The sequence below is a fragment of the Castanea sativa genome, chromosome 7 (assembly GCF_040712315.1).
Source record: "Castanea sativa cultivar Marrone di Chiusa Pesio chromosome 7, ASM4071231v1".
NCBI lineage: Eukaryota > Viridiplantae > Streptophyta > Magnoliopsida > Fagales > Fagaceae > Castanea > Castanea sativa.
The window spans coordinates 39,138,686-39,149,402 of record NC_134019.1 but is presented as its reverse complement, the minus strand read 5'-3'; positions in this window follow the sequence as shown (position 1 = coordinate 39,149,402).

Sequence of the window (10,717 nt, the reverse complement as noted above, 5' to 3'; positions counted from 1 at the left end):
GGCTGTGAATGCTCTTAGAAAACTAGAACTTTTTTAGACTTTATATTCCAAAAATCGTGTAACTTATTTGACACTTTTTAATAATTTTAACAAAGACGTCCATAATTCAAATCCCTCTTATTCTTATGCTGTTGTATTAATTGGATTATTAAAATCTTATAACTAAATATAAAACACCTTAAACCTTATCTATTGATTCTATATATAAGAAAACGCTTGAATCAATAGCTAATATATCCTTCACAATGTCAGAGGGAAGTTTCAAATAGGAGAATAAGTGTAACTTAACACGATAATGGATATAATTCAAAGGATAAATACAATCAAATTAACCATATTTCATAGAAAATTATTGGCAACACATATTATAATGATTTTATCATTAAAAAGAATTCATGACTTCATGCGGTGCGTCTTTGGGTTAAAACTCATTTTCCTCTCTCTTAAGTGTGTTTGTTTCTCCAAAAAAAAAAGTACAAAATACATGATTTAATTAATTATTTTTTGATAACCACTACTATTCATCTATATAAATAATTTCTCCAAAGAGGATTTGTAAATACAAGAAGTCTAGTTTGCTAAAATTAACCTTTTTAAAAATTTAAAAAAAAAATTATAAATCAAGCAAAACATGATTTATACATATCTGGGCCTTGAATGTATTCTATACACTACTTAGATTGGAGCCTTATATTTAGGGCTTAGGATACACGATTTTCTAAACCAGGCAAGACATGCGTTATACATATTGGGGCCTTTAATGTATTCTTACACTAATTAGATTGGGCCTTATATTTAGAGCTTAGGATACACGATTTATTCATATTGATAAAATTGGGCCCAAAAACATATCAGATTTAAACCCCACATAAAAAGGGTAATAACAAATTAACAATAACAACCTCCAAGCCAATACAGTTCCATTTTTGCACCATTACAAGCTAATAACGTCTTAAACTTCAAGGTTCAACTTCAAACAACTACAAGCCAATAAATCACACAAAACAGTTTGAATGGCTCCAGCCAAAACAAATAAGTTGGAACAATTACAGGCCCAGCAACAAACAAAAAGCTACATGCCAATAAGTTGCCCAAGCTATTAAATATAGTTCCAACTCAAGCTTACACCTCCAAACTCCAAGCCAACACAAAATAAATTGCACAAACTGTTACACACTTACACATCTTTATCATCAACATCACAAACCATACCCCATTGCCATGATATGGGCACACCAAATCAAGCATCAAAGGCTATAGGTTGTTCCATACAATCCATAGATATCGATGAGCATTCTGATGCAAATTCTAAAAGAAAACGAAATAGTGGTAAGTAAATCAATAGAAAAGTATATATCACTCACAAACGGATAAGTTAAATCAAACAGATTCTATTACCCGAGTCATGATAACTTTCAACTTCATCCAATGTTGTTGGTTCCGTATATTCCATTTCTAATGCAAGTTCTAAAAGAGAAAGGAATAGAGATAAGTAAATGATTAGAACAGTAAATATCACTCATAAATAGATAAATTGCATTGGACAATTTATATTACCTGAATCAATTTGATAACTTTTAAGATCATTTAATGCTTGCTGAAGACTAATTGGTGAACACATTAGCCAATTTTGAGCACAAATAAGAGCCTCAACGACTTTTGGAGAAGGTGAACTCTCAAAATAATCCAAGACACAATCCCCAACACTAAAAGCAAACTCAGATGCAACAGTGGAAACAGAAATAGGCAACACATCTTGTGCTATTTGGCCAAGAATTGGATATTTGGATGAATTCACTTTCCACCAACTTAAAATATCAAAATTTTCCACTATTGGTTCATTACCATCCAGTAAATAATGATCCAATTCTGATTTTCCCTCTATACTATTCTCCTCCGCCAAGTGTTGCTCGAATAACATCATCCATGAATCTTGCCTCTCAGTATTAAACATAGATAGGGAAGAATGAAGCATATCACTTGGCTGCTCATTTACACCCCTACTTGAGGCCCTAGTTGCATAATGATCATACAATCTATCTAAAGCATCTCGTACCTTTGCTATCATGTCATCCACTTGCTCCCCATCATACAATTTTTGGAACCAGAACTTAATATACTTGAACTTGTATTGAGGATCAAGTACAACAGCCACAAATAACATCAAACTGATCATATCGACTCTTCCCCAATACTTGTCATATTTCCTCTTCATACTCTCTGCCATCTCCCTCAAGAGAGGATCATCACCACTATCGCACAAAATTCTTAAGTAATGTTGAATGACAATGAGTTCCTGAAAATATGCATTAGAAGTAACAAACGAAGAACCTGAAAACCGTAAGATCACTTCATATAAAACTTTGAGTAATTTAGTAAAAGCCCGAACTTTTTCCCAATCAAAATGATTGGGAGGGCCTATGGCCTTTATACCATTCCCATCATCATCATCAAAGTGACGAAGGTATTCCTCATCATCTTCCTTCATCCTTTCAAATGCATTCTCAAACTTTTCAGCTCTATCTAACATCATATATGTAAAGTTCCATCTAGTTGGAAGATCAAGACAAACTAAAGTTTCACATAGAATTTTCTCCTTTTCCACACATGCCTTGAATTTCTCGGATCCTATTGAAGAAGATTGAACATATCTCACTGCATTACGAATCTTATCAATTGACTCGCTAAGATCTTCCAAACCCTCTTGCACAATAAGATTCAAAATTTTTGTATAACTTCTCATGTGGAGGAACTCACAGGACAATATGCTACCTTCACTATCTTTTCCTTTTCTTCTCAAGTAATCAATAGTAACATCATTAGAACTTGAATTATCTACTGTAACAGTGAAAATTTTATCAATACCCCATTCAAGTAGGCATGACTCTACCACCTTGCCAATGGTTTCCCCTTGTGATTTGGAACTAGACAAAGATTTAGAATTTTTTTCTGATGGTTCCAATCACTATCAATGAAATGGGCAGTAAGACAAAGATAATCAAGGTTTTGCAGTGAGGTCCACCTATCAGTGTGAGGCAAACCCTCCGACCAGCTAACATTTGTTTCAACTCCTCCTTCTCCCTCAAATAAAGTTTGATACAATCTTTATCAACAGTGACATGATCTGGGATAGGAAACCTAGGTTCAACCGTAGCCATGAATTGAAGAAATCCTTCACGTTCCACAAAGCTAAAAGGCAGCTTATCTATGATTATCATCGCAACCTCTCCACACTAAAGCTATCTCCCTCCTCGAACTCATTTGGAGTAGTTGTGTTAGAACTTAGAACCATATGCATCATCCATGTCCATCTAGTAAATGTGTGGGAAAAAGAAAGATAGAAATAGTGAAATAATGCAAATCTACTAAACTTACAGATCATGAAATCATAACAATATGACAGTCAAACAAACAAAGAAAGTAACAATATGTTAAGGGAATTTACAAGTGATAATGGTGCAGCATTCTGTATGCATTGATTAAATGTGCAAAAATAAAGGAAGATTAATGAATAATAAATTTGCCAAAATGGGTGAATACAATCAAATTCGATCTACCAAACAAAATGCACAAATCATGACAATTCACAAAACAATGACCAATCTAGTAATGGATACATCAACATCAGCAACTAAAATAACCAATCTGAGAAGTGCCAGAGAACAATAAAACAATCCAATATCAACTACAAAACAATGAGTCTTAAATATGCTTTTGGTCCTCAACTGTAGGAGAAGTTTCATTTTAGTAAACAATACTTTATTTATTTTTGTCAATTTAGTTTCTACTTTCTCAAGCAAGTCTCAATGTCACTAACAAAATGACAACCCCATAATTTTAACATAAACTTCTTCTTTTTTTAGATGGAAAGACTACTAATATTATTAATCAAAAGCAAAAGCTAATACATCATGATGTATTAGCTTTAACATAAACATATTAATTGGCAAAAAAACATATCAGTAGTAAAACTAACAAAAAAAGTCACATCATTTAAAAAATAAATTTACTCACACAACAGTAAAATCAAATCTTCTAAACAAATTACTGATTTATTTTCCTTCATTTTCCTACACTTTCATGCAAGGTAACCAAACAGTAAGAAAGCAATAATCAACTTTAAACCAAGGGAGTTAAGGATATTGGCCAGCATTTTTCTCCAAATTTAAGCGTTCTCTTTCCATTCTTTTCATAATTGTTTTCCCAAATAAACCAATCATAGCATCAAAAGCAACCAAATATTTGTTTGTAACCACAATTCTACAAGTAGCAAAAGAGGCAAAATAAATTAATTAATTTTCTTTTACAAAAATAATATTTTTCACACAAAACTCATAACCAAGGCCCTAATTTCTCACAGACAGAAAGGAAAGAATTCAAATGTTTTAGAATTTCAAGAATAAGGGACTCGATGTTTGATTACTCAAATCAACTCCTTCAGTACCAAACACTAAACAAATCTTCAAAGAATAAAGAAAATCCCCAAATAATTAGTTTCAAGCCCATCACAATGTTGCCACAAAGATGCTCATCCAATCACTTAAAACCCCTAAAACCTTATGTTCTCCTATTTATGCTCTTTAAAATGTTTGCCACTCATGCCACCTTGATGGCTTGAGCCGAGTGAAAGTGGATTGTGACTCTCTTTTTTTGGGTCATTTAAGCAAGTTAGAGATGTTTTTATTGTAATTGAATCCTTTAAAAGTAACAAATTTATAAATCAATAGCACTTTAAAAAACAAAAGATACCAAACAAAATATGCACTAAAGTCCCCAACCCAGATAAAGATCAACAAAAATCTAATCAAAATCGACCACACACTTTAAAAAGGTTGTACTCACACTCTACTTCCTATGGATCTAACTTGTTTGTCGTAAACTAAAATAACAAAATCACACACTTTTTTTTTAATGATCAAAATCACACACTTTACTTAAACAGAAACCACCAAACTCATTCAATAAAATACTGTATCTAGAGAAATTAGTAAACAAATAAAAAAGTATAATATATAAACAATCTTCCAAACTGACAAATCATAAAATAATAACAAACTCCTATCAAATAAAATAAAATAAAATAATAACAAACAGACAAACAAAACAAGATGATACATGAATGAAAAATGAAACCCATAATAGAAAGAATCTTCAAAATAAAAACTTTAAACTCAAAGCAGCAGGTGGGTTTCATTAATCTATATATTCTAACCTCAAAAGAGTTGGGTTAGTGTCAAACTCGACTGCAGTGGTGTGAGCAAGACAGAGAATAAAGAGGCGCTGAAACGAAAGCTAAAAGATATATATGAGATAGAGAGATAGAGAGAGTGTGAAACTGAAACAAATATTGGATTTCTTTGTTTTTAGTTTTTACTTCTAAACGGCGTTGTCTTATGCGTTTTCAGTCACCGGCGGTCGGTTCGTTTTGGCTAGGTTTCGCTCTTTCAAACACAGCCACTTTTTATTTTTCCCACTTCTTTATTATAGTAACTTTGTGTTTGATGAACTTGTTATAGACTTACAGTTACTTCGATCATAGTAAAAGCTGAAGCAAATGCAGAGGATATAAATGTGGGATTTAATTCAAGCGAAAAAATTTGATACAAATTTTGTTTGGAAATTCTTGTTTAGTCACCACTGTAGGGGGAATGTGCAGATTAGGCATGTGGATGACATGAATATAGTAAGTTAGGCATAGTTTGAAACTATGTAGGAAAATAGCAACTCGAGTTTTTGAAACTCGAGATTTACATAATAAATCGAGTTTCAAAAACTCGCTTTATGCTCGCTTGGGCTTGCTAAGGTGGAGAAAATGCCACTTGGATCTCGAGTTTCTAAAACTCGTTTTAAGTCTACCTAAACTCGAGTTTTATAAACTCGAGTTTGACTATATCTTATTATAAATTATGTAGTTTATACGCATATAACTCGAGTCTTAGAGACTCGAGTTTTATGCAGTAACTCGAGTCTTATAGACTCGATTTTCTCTGGGCATGTTTATTTAAAACTCAGCCCGTGGCATTTAACTCTCTCACATTCTCCACTCTCACTGCTCAACACACAGAGAAAACCTAAAATCTCAGCCTCACTAACTCTCTCACTCACTCACCCTCACTAACTCACTCACCCATAACTCTCTCACACCACTCACTCTCACAAAACCACATTCTCCACTCTCACTGCTCTTCCCTCTCAGCAGATTCATATCTAAGGTAAGGGTTTGCATAATTTGATTGTCATTATAGTTGAGTATGTTGTCTATGGGTGTGGGTTAAAGAGTTTTACCATTTATTTTGTAGATAGTTAACATAACTTAGTTAATTTATCAATATTGTGAATTATAGAACTTTGTTTTGTTAGTGTTAATTTTTTGAGTATTTATTTGTATAGTTTTTGTTATCAAAATTTTATTCATCATTTTATTTTGATCATGATCTTACAAATTTCTTTGACTTTATTTATCATTAGTTTGGGTATGAAATGGGTAGTGAATGAATGTAATGAATGGGAATGAGTATGTAATTATCAAAATTTTATTCATCATTTCTAGGTTTTTATTTTTATCATGATTTTACAAATTTCTTTGACTTTATTTATCATTGGTTTGGGTATGAAATGGGTAGTGAATGAATGTAATGAATGGGAATGGGTATGTAATTATCAAAATTTTATTCATCATTTCTAGGCTTTTATTTTTATCATGATCTTTCAAGTTTTTTTGACTTTATTTATCATTGGTTTGGGTATGAAATGGGTAGTGAATGAATGTAGTGAATGGGTATGTAATCATGCTCCTCTACCCACCTAGTTCTTTCAGAACCCTTTTAGGCATTATAGGTCACCACACAATGGAGTAATAGATAATTCCGTCTCTCCATCCACTAGGATTAGAAGGTTTACGTCTTGGCCTTTAGATATTAATGGGCACTCTATAACCTGGCTTGAATATGTTCATTGGTAAGATTGCATTACTTTTTTCCCTCACTTTACGACTATGTGATTTAACTAACATAGGACTTGACTTGAACAGGTTCACAATGCCTGATATTGTTATAATCATATACCATGGTGGTCCGCTTAAGAATCCCAATGCGAACAAGGGATTGCCATTTGAGGGGCCGGATATGAAAACTTATTATGCCGAAGTTGATCGTAGGTTGAAAACCCTTGATGAATTGAAGATATTTGTCATGGAAGAGTTGGGTAAGAATCCTGATGCGTACAACATGCAAATTACTTATCGTATGCCAAATGAAATCATGAAGCACCGGATTAATTACAAGTATATGCTGATAGAAAAAGACAAACATGTGAAGATCATGTTTGACAAGTTGGAGAGTATAGCTGAAGTAAGTAACATTGAGTTGTACATACAGTTGGAGCCGCGTGCAGGATGGCAAGAGGATATCCAACAAACAACTAGAAGCTTACAAGTTGCGCTTCCGGATGCTCAATATGAGTATTCTACACATGTAGAGGATGATGATGTTCATGCCGATGGAGATGATGATGATGATGATGATGACGACGACGACTATGTTGATGAGACTACTGCCGTTAACAATGATGATGACGATGATGATGACGACGACGACTATGTTGATGAGACTACTGTCGTTAACAATGATGATGACGATGATGATGATGATGATGATGATGATGATGACGACTATGTTGATGAGAATCTTACCATTAACGGTGAAGATTTTGCCGATAAAGATGACTATGAAGACATGATTGAGAGAGGGGACTTTCGGGACTTTGGGGACTTTGAGAGGGACATTGATGACGATGAGACATTGGACGGCGGTGAACCTGATGCAGACAATGTTATTAGTGTCCAAAACATTACAAACACAATCCCTGCCTACGCACCTCCTGCGTTGTCATTCTCTGCAAATACTTGGGAAAATATGGTTAATCCTTCGCATATTGAGATGCCATTTGTGTCTACTTGGAGAGAGGGGATGAATTTTTGCAAAGGGTTGACTTTTGCGAGTAAAGTGGAGGTGAAGCGCGTATTAACAATTTGTGCCCTCAAGGAAAACAAAAACTTTAAGATCACTAGGTCGACGAGGAAAAATTTTTGTGCGAAATGCGTGCATGAGTCGTGCAAGTGGTATGTCTATGCAGTTATGAAGCCCGAGCTCCAAAATCTATGGATGGTCACCGTGTATGTGGGTCCTCACACGTGTATACCGACTGGGGTGCGAAATGATGGTAGAATGATGAGTTGTAATTTTATTGCAGCAGAAATCCATAACAAGTTACTTGAGGATCACACCACTCAAATTAAGCATCTCAGATCTCTGATAGAGGCGAAATATAATGGCCATAAGCCTTCTTACTACAAGGTATGGGATGCGAAACAAAAGGCGATTGCGCTTATGTTTGGAGATTGGGAAGAATCTTACCAAAGGCTGCAAAAGTTGCTAATGGCGTATATTGATCGGACCCGACTACCCGGTTTGCTATCGTGTCACACCCACCGATGAAGTTCACACCGTATTGTTGCATTATGTGTTTTGGTCTTTCGGTCCATGCATATCAGGATTCAAATACCGCAAGCCGGTTATCAGTATTGATGGGACCCATCTGTATGGTAAATATCAGGGAAAGTTGTTGGTCGCAATGGCAACCGATGCTAACAACAAGGTATTCCCTCTCGCCTTTGCTGTTGTGGATTGTGAGTCAGGGTCCAGTTGGAGGTGGTTTTTACGATGCCTCAGAGAAACGATTGGCCACCTGATACCGACGACGGCATTTGCATAATTTCGACCGACATCTCGGTATCAAAAACGCCATTGCAACTGGCCTAGAAGGGATGATGGAAAAGCAAGGGTATTTCATAGATATTGTCTTCGACATGTTGCTAGCAACTTCAACACCCATTTTCAGAACTCGACTCTAAAGTCAGCGGCGTTGAAAGCGGGATATGCTAGTCAGGTAGTTAAATTTGCTACCATAATGGACTCCATTAAGCAGGTGGAAATTGAGGCCATTAGAAAGAAGAAGAAGGTGACGGGGAGGGATGGTAAGGAAAAGAATCAAGATTATCTTCCATACACATACCTAATGAGCGAGGATGTGGACATGTGGACCCAGTCATACGATGGTGGGAGACGTTTTGGAGCAATGACAACCAATATATCAGAGTGTTTCAATGGTGTGCTGAAAGGTGCACGGGGCCTTCCTATTGCCGCGTTGGTTGAGTTCACTTGGAGCAAACTTGTTCAATATTTCCACGACCGGTGCAAAGAATACCATTATGAGTTGTCAGAGGGTAAGAAATGGAGTGAATATGCCTTATCCACGTGGGATGGAAATAAGCGTAAATCTGAGAAACACTATCTCAAGCCATTTAGCAATGAAGAGCTGATATTTCAAGTAGTTACCCAACTCAACGTGTCTAGCGCAGGAGGGGGAAACCACAGTTACGAAGTTCGGTTACGGGAAAAAACATGCAGTTGTGGGAAATGGCAAAATATAGGGATCCCGTGTTCACATGCAATTAGAGTATGTGACTATTTACATATTGATTCGACCACGTATATTCACCCATGTTATGGTTTGAACCATGCCCTTAACACTTATGAGCATGCATTTGTGGTTCCTAAGTCACGGATCATTATGGAGGGATCCCATGGGGCCAAAGTGGTTGCCTAATCCGGCATTGTTGCGGGCCAAAGGTCGACCGGTGAAGTCACGAATAAGAAATGAGATGGATGGAGTGAGGAATAAGGATCAAGAACCGGGATGGCGGAGGGAGGACGCAGATTTGATAGAGAGTCAACCGAAGCAGACATGTGGACTGTGTCATGCTTCCGGGCATAACCGCAGAAAATGTCCGCAATCCGCGGTGCTTCCACAAGCGGCCATGTTCCACACTAGGTAGGTTGGCAAAAATTTATGCATCGGTTAAATAATTGTTGTTCATTCGATGTTTACCTAATGTTTACTATCTTGTCTCCTAACGTAAATACTCTACATTTTTCAGGCATCCTTCCATGGACGACGTTGTATTGGCTCTATGTGAACTTTTTGATTGTTGTTGAATGTACTTGTAATTCTCTATCCAATGTACCTCTATGAAGATTGTGATTTGAGTAGTATGGTTAGAATTGCAAATTAAGTGTGGTTGGACATGTTTAGAATGGTGATATATTGAGAATGACTTTTGTTGTGATTTGAGTGCATTTACATTGTAAAACAATGCCTGAAACAGAGCATTTTCTGCTGGGAAAAAAAAATTTGCCCAGTAAAAATCGAGTTTTAGACACTCGAGTTCCTTGGGAAAAAAAAAAATTTGCCCTGTGAAACTCGAGTTTTAGAAACTCGAGTTCCACTGGGCAAATTTTTTTGAAACAGGGCATGCCTCTCTGCCTCTCTGCCTGAAACAGAGCATGCTGTTGGGGAAAAAAATTTGCCCAGCGAAAATCGAGTTTTAGAAACTCGAGTTCCACTGGGCAAATTTTTTTGAAGCAGGGCATGCCCCTCTGCCTCTCTGCCTGAAACAGAGCAGTTGGGGAAAAAATATTTGCCCGATGGAACTCGAGTTTTAGAGACTCGAGTTCCTTTGGTATCTCGATTATTTAAATCGGTCCATTTGGTCTGATTTGGTCTAATTTGGTCTGATTTGGTCTAACTTGGTCTGATTTGGTCTGATTTGGTCTATTTTGGTCGAATTTGGTCTTATTTGGTCTAACTTGGTCTGATT